An 8,967-nucleotide genomic window follows, 5' to 3' on the forward strand; every position below is an offset into this window, starting at 1 on the left:
TGTGGACAATTACAAAGAACGCATAGTTAATCAAATAAAAAAAGACAGTTTAACTAAATTCAGTCATACTGATGCATTGTATACACCCTGAAATACTCCAGCTGAGCCCTGAGCAGTTGATTAACTACAACCTCAGCCTGCCTGACTTGTGTCAGTGCTCCTGCGCTGAAGCCAATCCAGTTACAATTAAGGGTAAAGGTGCAATGTTGCTGCTGCTGCTGGATCACACTTGTATCCTGAGGTCTTGGCTGTCAACCCTGGAGGAGGTCCAGTCCAGAGGGAGGAAGGTGATACGTTGGAGCCCGAAGCTCACAGGCCTGACTGAGGGAGGCCAAATGTGGATCGGTTTGGTGTTTGTGGTCACCTGAGCTGCACTCTGGTACTCAACACTCTGTCAACAGGCTGCTAGCAGCCAAAAATACAAGACTGGTGACTCATTAAATGAAAAAACCTGTGAACTTACCAAACGATACAATCCACGGTGCTTAAGTGACAATGACTTGTTGGAAATGCAAAACTGATCTTAAACCCTGAATGAAAAGGAGGAAAAAGCTAGTTGGCACCTCATTTTACTGGATCGTATGTTCCTAATAATCTAATGGGACGTGTCCTTAAAAAAGCTGTGTAATTTGTCACTAATTACATGTAAAATAGAGACCGTATTGTTACTTTGGTGTACCCCCACAGCTGTATCAGATGAGTTCGACTACTGCTTTGACCCCACCTGACATGTTTCAAATGTGTTCCTTTCAATTTAAAATAATGGACTAAACAAAAGTGGATGTTGTTCCTCTAGTAGTACTGTAATTGTTGAGGCCTGTTGTATTTTTCTTTTGCACTGACACTTGGAGTGGCATTGCTGAACATTTCAACCCTCATCCAATACTTTTAGTGATCGGTTTCAACTTCTCTAGTTTCTACGCACTCTTTAGTCCAAAATGTGTCTTCAAGGTGTAACAACTTGTGTAATGTGTCGGCCTGCAAACATCAGCCTTACAACAATTTGTAAAAGTGTTTGTAAAAATACTAATTTGTGGCTGTAAATATATGGATGTGAGCTACTGAACAATCTTTACACCTACGCACTGCCAAGGCCAACTGCAGAAGTACACACTGGTGTACAAGTTGGGAATCCTTGAATTAGTACACTTTTTTTTTTTTTTTAAATGTTTATTCACATCTTACACAAATAACATGTGTGCCGTTCCAAACTTACCGAAGTGTACTTCGACCACTCAAATCTACACTGAGGTACAGGTGATGGAAACAAAATTCAGACAAACAGGAACAGCATTAGTACAAAATTAGTGCACTTTTAATGTAATGCTAATGTACTGTCTGTTAGTCTTAAATTGAAAAAGGGGATGGGGGGGGATGTGGTCCCTTTAGGCACGCCCATGGTACAATTTTGGAAAACTGAGTCTTGGGGAAAAATGTACAGTTATAATATGCTACAAAATCTGTGGGGCATACAGTATAGGTAACTTTTTTTGTTCCCTTGTGCTATACCCCAAGGGTACCCAGTATTTACAAAAAATAGATAATAGCGTCATATTTATTTTAAGCTCATTGTATCACATTTATATTTCTTTCACATTCAAGTTCAACCAACACTCCCTTCACCCTGTCTGTTTACCACCTGCTCCCTCCGACTGTAAGATGACCTGGGGAAGAGGGAAAAGGAGAGAGGAGGTAGAGTAGGTGGTGTCCACAGTCCACCTGACCAGCTCCAGCCATGCATCATTAATGGGCATGCATCATTGATGGTGTCTGCTGTCCACAGGTGGGGCGGTACAATCCCCTCTCAATTCACCCCCCTCCCAGGGCCTGTAGGTGCACATAGATCCAGGTCTTGGCAGTAGTCCACTCCGTCTGTTTGATCTAAAGTTCTTATGTTGTTTTTGTTAGAGCCGTCCACGTGTGGCAGGATAAACCAGTTTCCAGTTTAACTATCAGAGGACATTTTCAGGTACGTTCTCCTCCAGGTGTGACACAAACTCAGAGACCAATGAGTGGCCCTGCTGCTGCTGGAGCTGAACCCCCAACAGCCGTGCTCGGCCCGGGTTTGGACATCAGTGGACAGTGGCATCAGAGAGCTGTCCGGAAGAGCAGAGCTTTGGTCCAGACCTACCTGCTCACCAGCTCTGTGCACCCTCCACCCACAGCAGGAGGAGGCTGGGGGACCAGGACCCCTCTGAGGCTGCCTTCACTAGTAGCTACAGCCAAAGAGCCTCGCAGGCGAAGCAGCATGGCTCGTCTCAGGTAAGCTGCACATCAGACAGTAGCTGAAGGTTCAGTTTACATTCAAGTCTCTGAACCAAGCATCTCCAGTTATTAACAATTCTATTAACAATACTAACTGCTGATGTGAAGTCATTTCCAAAATCTTCAAAGACTCTTCTAAACATTGTGAGAATAAACTGAAAGTTGTTGTTTTTGAACTGTTGGTCAGACAAAACAACAACATCTTGAAGACATCGCCTCAGGCTCTAAAACTTGTGACATTTTGTATAATTAATCAAGAAAATAATTCATTGCGAGTCTTTCTTGTGTATATATAATGCTTTACATATAGGTAATGTCCCGCCCCACAAACTGTTGTTTTTAAAAACATTAGGGTTTATTAAGAGACAATATCTATATCTCGGCTTCTCTTTCTTTCTTTAAAAACATTATTTAAATCACCCGCTTAGTGTTTACAGATTAAATGGTTTCCTGAGTCTGACTGAGGAGGATCTGCCTTGATGAATAAAAATGAAGATAAAATCAAATTGAATCATCTTAAAGGAATAGTTTAACATTTTAGGAAATAGGCTTACTGAATTAGATGAGAAGATCAATACCAAGAGTATTTAAGAGGGTTAGGGTTAGGGTTAGTGTGTGTGTGTGTGTGTGTGTGTGTGTGTGTGTGTGTGTGTGTGTGTGTGTGTGTGTGTGTGTGTGTGTGTGTGTGTGTGTGTGTGTGTGTGTGTGTGTGTGTGTGTGTGTGTGTGTGCATGAGAGAAAGAGTATGTGTGTGTGTCGAGGAATAAACCTCTACATACCGTATGTGCACCTGCTCTACCAACTGAACTAACCGGCCACAGGTAAAGGGTATTTAAAGCTCTCTTAAACCCACTTGTTATTTTAGGCTATTTAAGTAGACCTTGGTTTTAATTGAGAACATTTACATGATATTTATGTTTAATGTGTATTACATTGGCAATAAGCATCTTTAAAATACAGGACAAGACGAAGGACTGAGTCACATCATTGTGTTAGCGATAAAGGACACCCGGTGCCGATCATGCAGCCTCTTCGCTGCGGGTTTGAATGTGATTAATCAGCTGTATGTCATCTCCACTCTCCCATCTCCAACGTCTCTATTCATTTCAGCAGAAAGTGCCTGTCAAGGCTTCAACGCTTGACTGGAATTACAGTGTAATTGTTTCCTCTCTGGCCCGTCCCAATTTGATAGCATAATGTAGGCCACTTCTACGCTCCCCCCTGGTTTGCTTTGAGTACAGAAGGCCAGGGACCAGTGTGTCATAAATCTCAGGTGTGGAAGCCGATCCGTCGCCTGATGCAGCACCCACACTGGCTTAACTCAGAGGAGGGAGAAACCTGAGCGAGACACACACACACACACACACACACACACACACACAAACACCTCGCTGCCTGACAAAGTATTGATGGCCTCCGCTCACCCAAGCAAAGCAGGTTTTGAATAACCATCAAATAGATGAGGAGGAAGAGGCCTGATGTGTGAACATTTTTATTGGTTTTGTTAGCCGTGACAATATCTGTCAGTCGGCCAGTGAGTCCACCACTTTCGCCAAACTGGACATTCATGATACCGAGAGGATGAATCCCTCTGACTTTGGTGATCCCCTGACTCTTCCTCTAGCGCCACCATGAGGTTGACTTTTGTTGTTTTTGGTTGAAATGTCTCGACAGTTATTGAACAGATTGCAGTGAAATTTGATTTAGACAATCATGGCCCCCTCAGGATGAATTATAATATGTTTGGTGATCTTAACTTTCTATCTGGAGCCATCTTCAGGTCAACATATCAATTTGTGAAATACTTTGGTTTATGACTAAATACATGCAAAGCAACATTCCCATCAGCCCCAGCTGTACTTTGAGTTTAGTGCTTATTCCAATCCAACTTTATTTATAAAGCACATTTAAAAACAACAGAGTTGAGCCAAAGTGCTGCACAGTCAAGAACAAAAAAGGGCACAATGTTATATAACAATATTAATAAATAAAATAAATAAAAACACAGGGACTGATACTGACTAACCCTGCTAAACATCAGCAAGTTAGTATTGTCATTAAGTATGTTGATGCATTAACCCTAAAGCACTGCTGTGCCTACAGCCTTACATAGCTGCTTGTATGGCTTGTTATTGACATGTATTCCTGGGGCGCCTGGATAGCTCACCTGGTTGAGCATGCGTCCCATGAATAAAGGCTCAGTCCTTGCCTCAGTGGCCGTGGGTTCAATTCTGACCGGCAACCCTTTATTGCATGTCATTATCCTCTCTCTCCCCTTTCACATCTTCGGTTGTCCTGTGTAATAAATGCCACAAAGAAATTATAATTAACATATATTACTGAAAAAGTTTTAGTACTAAACCCTCCAATATTGTCTCCACAGCTTCAGTGAGCCATCCCTCCTCACCCCGAATGAGAAAATCCTATTTGAGGGATTTTCCAGCAACCGTCGCCCCAGTGTTTTACAAAAGCAACCCCCACTTCCTCCTCCATTCTCCAAGTCATCAGTCCTACTCCCCTGCAAGACCTGCCACCCATCTGGGACCTGCCAGCCCCAACATCAGCAGAACCACCAGCAGGTCCAAAGCTGCAGCAGACCGGCCTATATTCACTTCTCCCAGGCCATTCAACCTAGCTCCAAGCCAAGACCAGTGAGGCGCCATTCGCACAACACAGCCCTGAGCGCAGAGATGCTAGGGAGTGACCTCCGACCTTTAGTGATGCAGTCTCGCAGACGCAACTCATCGTCTCAGGGAGAACCATTATCTGTTGTTGGGAAGCCTTGTCTCCCGAGCTGCAGTGAACGCCCCGCTCTGGCTGCTGCCGCCAGTCCAGCTCGCACTCAGCTTCATGTGTTTCTGCCCACAGAGGATGAAGGAGAGGAGGTGGACAGTGAGTCTGTGGATGAGGGCTTCATGGATGAGTTGGACAATAAGATAACTTCTGTGAAGCTCTAGGAGGGAGCACAAAAGACACTCACATACCACTAATACAACATCCCCTGCTGTAGCACTATAAGGACAAATGTTTACGAACAGGCCTGTCCACATAATTTGTGTATTTTCTGTCTGGGGCTGCTTTTTATAATACAATCCTTAATCATCAAATCAAAGGAAATCTTAATGCTGCAGCAAAACAGTGAAATTTAAGACAACAGTGTGCCCCAACTGTGTGGCAGCAGTTCGGGGAAGGCCCTTCCTGGCTTCAACATGACAATGCCCCTTTGCACAAAACCAGATCCATAAAGACATATTTTCTTGAGTTTGGTCTGAAAGAACTTGACTGAAAGCCCTAACCTTAACCCCATCCAACACCTTTGGGATGAACTGGAACACAGACTGTGAGCCAGACCTTATCACCCAACATCAGTGTTGGACCTCATTAATGCTCTTATGGCTGAATGGGAGCAAATCTCTGCAGCCAGGCTGTTGGAAAAGTTTCCCAGAAGAGTGGGGACTGGTATAGCAGGATGTCAAAGCCCATGGTTTTAGACTGAAATGTTCCACAATCACATGTGTAATGTTTGCACTTCCATATACTTTTGGCCATTTGGGTATAGCATTAAATGCAGCCTGGACCTAAATGTCCATTTACACTTTGGTCTGCTAAAAGGTGATGCATTAACATGAGAACCTGGGAGACAAATGGAAGTCACACAGATTAATAAGCTATTTGCAAAATAAATACTAGGTGTACTGTATATATATGTATATATATACCTGAATATATGAATGGTTTCTTATTCAAAACTTGGTCACTCTCTCCCATTGAGATGGTTAAATACTCCTTGTTTCACAGCTAAGAAACGCAGAAATACACTTTTCAGTTTCCACAAAACAAATATAGTTTTGGTGTATTTGGTAGCAAATGAAAGTATAATTTTCATGTATTATTCACGAGTGTACACCCGTTTTCACTGTGTCCCTGTTCCTGTTGAAGTCAAGAGCTTGTAGACTGCTCTGATATTCACATGCAGAGTTTGGGTATTAAAGCATTTGTTTTAATGTAAATACATTGTGTTGTGCAGATTTTATGTAGACAGGACATAATATGACACATATACTGATGATGAACAAAAAATGGAGGCTAGGAGATATAGAGGAAAACCTCACTAGAAGTCTAAGACTGCAAGACCTCACCTTTGCAGGTGTGTGTCCAAAAAGGTGTATGCTAACCTATGGCCCTATTATCACCAACACATTGACCCACTTTAAACAGGTGGAGGAGCAACTACGCTACATCAACAAGTGGCATTTGGACACCCCAATTTGGCACAATACACACTTAATGTCTGGTAACAACCCCTTTGCTTGTAAGCAGGGGAGTGACAGAGGTATTTATACTGTAAACCAGCTATTCAATGAGAAAGGTATGTTGAGTTTTGAAGACCTAAGTGCTAGTTTTGAGGTCCCCAGGACATCATTCTTCTTGTATCTGCACTTAAGATCAGCCCTAAAATGTTATGGAGTACCATTGAGAAACAGTCTTGAGGTGCACCCAGTCATTAAATGGTTTGTTGATTTTCCTGTGAGAGGATTAGCATCCAAGATCTATGCTAAACTGTTGCACGTATCTGTAGGAGAACTCCCAATAGCAAGGAAATGGGAGTGAGAGCTGAGCCATGAGGGGAATGCAATTAATTGGGAGACAGTTTGGGACATTTCCCATTGCTCCAAGAACCCAAATCACCAGCAGATCCACTTCAACATATGTCATAGGACTCCTCTGAAGAGATACGTCTCTAACGTCATTCCCCAACCTGGACAAACTGGAACTTTCCTGCATATGGTTTGGGGAGTGTGAACAGGTGCATGAGTTCTGGAAAAAAACAACATCAATAATATCTGATGTGATAGGATGTGTAATTCCTACTGACCCAGTTGTTTTGTTTCTTAATGACGACTCTAAATTACACCTACTTGGGAGACAGAGGAAAGTTTGGATAGCCAGCTCAACTGCAACCAAGAAAATTATAGCTCAGCGCTGGTTCCCTCCCCCCCCCCACTCGCTTTGTATATAACAGTGGTTAGCGTATTTTCTAGACATAGTTATGCTTGAGCTCTCTACAGCAAGGATTAACAAAGCCAAATCATCAACTATAGACCTATGGAAAAACGCAGCAGCACAAGAATCAGTCCTAATGACCTCAGCGTCATAAGAATTAGAGAAGAGTAGGCAAGGTGTGATTTCTGTTTTTGTTTATTTGTTTGTATTTGTTTTCCTCAAGACCGCAGAGGGTGGGAGAGGGTTTTTGTTCTTGTTCAATTGTATTTGTATGGTCTGTGTTCTATATATAAAATAACACAATAAAAAATGTATCTAAAAAAAAAAATGGAGGCTAGGCTACTTGGATGTGATAATAACAAGTAATAAATGTACCTTTATTTCTGAGTAAGAAGTAAGTTCTTACGAGAAGTCAATCCAACTCAGCTTGTTTCCCATTGTTGATTTAAGACCCTTTTTATGGGGCCTCAAGCAATTTCATCTCAGCCCCCCTAAAAATTATAATAATAAAAAACAAATCAATTCAAGTTAGAGTTTGTGAACTTGTCTGTTAGTGACAGAGGACAAACAATTACAGGTTCAAAGGGCTTGAAACAGGTTTAATATCCCGTGTGGGTGTCGCCGATGCTATGCACCTGTAACCCAGTAGTAGTAGTAGTATGTTCCCTGTGTACAGCAGTAGTAGTATGTTCCCTGTGTAAAGCAGTAGTAGTAGTAGTATGTTCCCTGTGTAAAGCAGTAGCAGTAGTAGTTTGTTCCCTGTGTACAGCAGTAGTAGTATGTTCCCTGTGTACAGCCGTAGTAACCCAGTCAAAGAAAGGATTAACAGAAACTTAGTTTTGGCCAATCGGAGGAGGTTGTGCCAGACTCCCGCCTTTGGCTGAGTCTCTATCTAAGCTGTCAGAAGGAGAGCAGGAGACGGTTATGAAGTTTAACGTTGGTAGTCCCCAGAGAAGAAGTTGGTAATTTCATGGCGCATATTAAAACCCAAATTGAAACATAAGCAACTAAAATTGCTGAATGTCAGAACATTGTGTGAAATTGGTCGTTATTACTGTGACTTATAAAGTGTCAGGTTTAGTTCCATCATAGTGAAAATAGTGTCAAAAAACATTAGCTGACGACGTTGTTGTTCAGTAGCTAGCTCAGAGATTATCAGATAATGAAATTACTGATTTAGCAGGGGTGGGGGGGTTAACACCTTTGCAAGGCACTGTATCCGTATCACGTTCTCATTAGGGGATGAGGCCCCCTAAATTTCTGATCCTAGAATCGCCCCTGTGGTTTCCTATAGTTCTCCTAGCACTGTCTGAAGCTGTAAATTAGGAGCAACTGTAGTTATGTTATTGTAAAACTTACTAAACTAATTTTATGCCTTCGCCAGTATTGGGATTGTGTTTAGTGTGCTGAATGTGACTATAAGTGTCTATTTGTTGCAAAACCAGGAGGATTTCCACACACAGTTATTCTTTTTTTTTTTTTTTTTTTTAGATTTTTTGGTGCATTTTAGGCCTTTAAGCCTACTTGATAGGTCAGCTGAAGAACTAAAAGGGGAGAGAGAGGAGTAATGATATGCAGCAAAGGAATCTAAGAATCTAACCCACGGCGTCTGCGGCATGGGCGCTCCACACATACAGTAGTTATACTTTTAAACAGTTTTCCAATGTAAGTCTTTAAGTTATTAAACTATCACACTTG

Source organism: Perca fluviatilis, chromosome 13 (assembly GCF_010015445.1).
Source record: "Perca fluviatilis chromosome 13, GENO_Pfluv_1.0, whole genome shotgun sequence".
Classification (NCBI taxonomy): domain Eukaryota; kingdom Metazoa; phylum Chordata; class Actinopteri; order Perciformes; family Percidae; genus Perca; species Perca fluviatilis.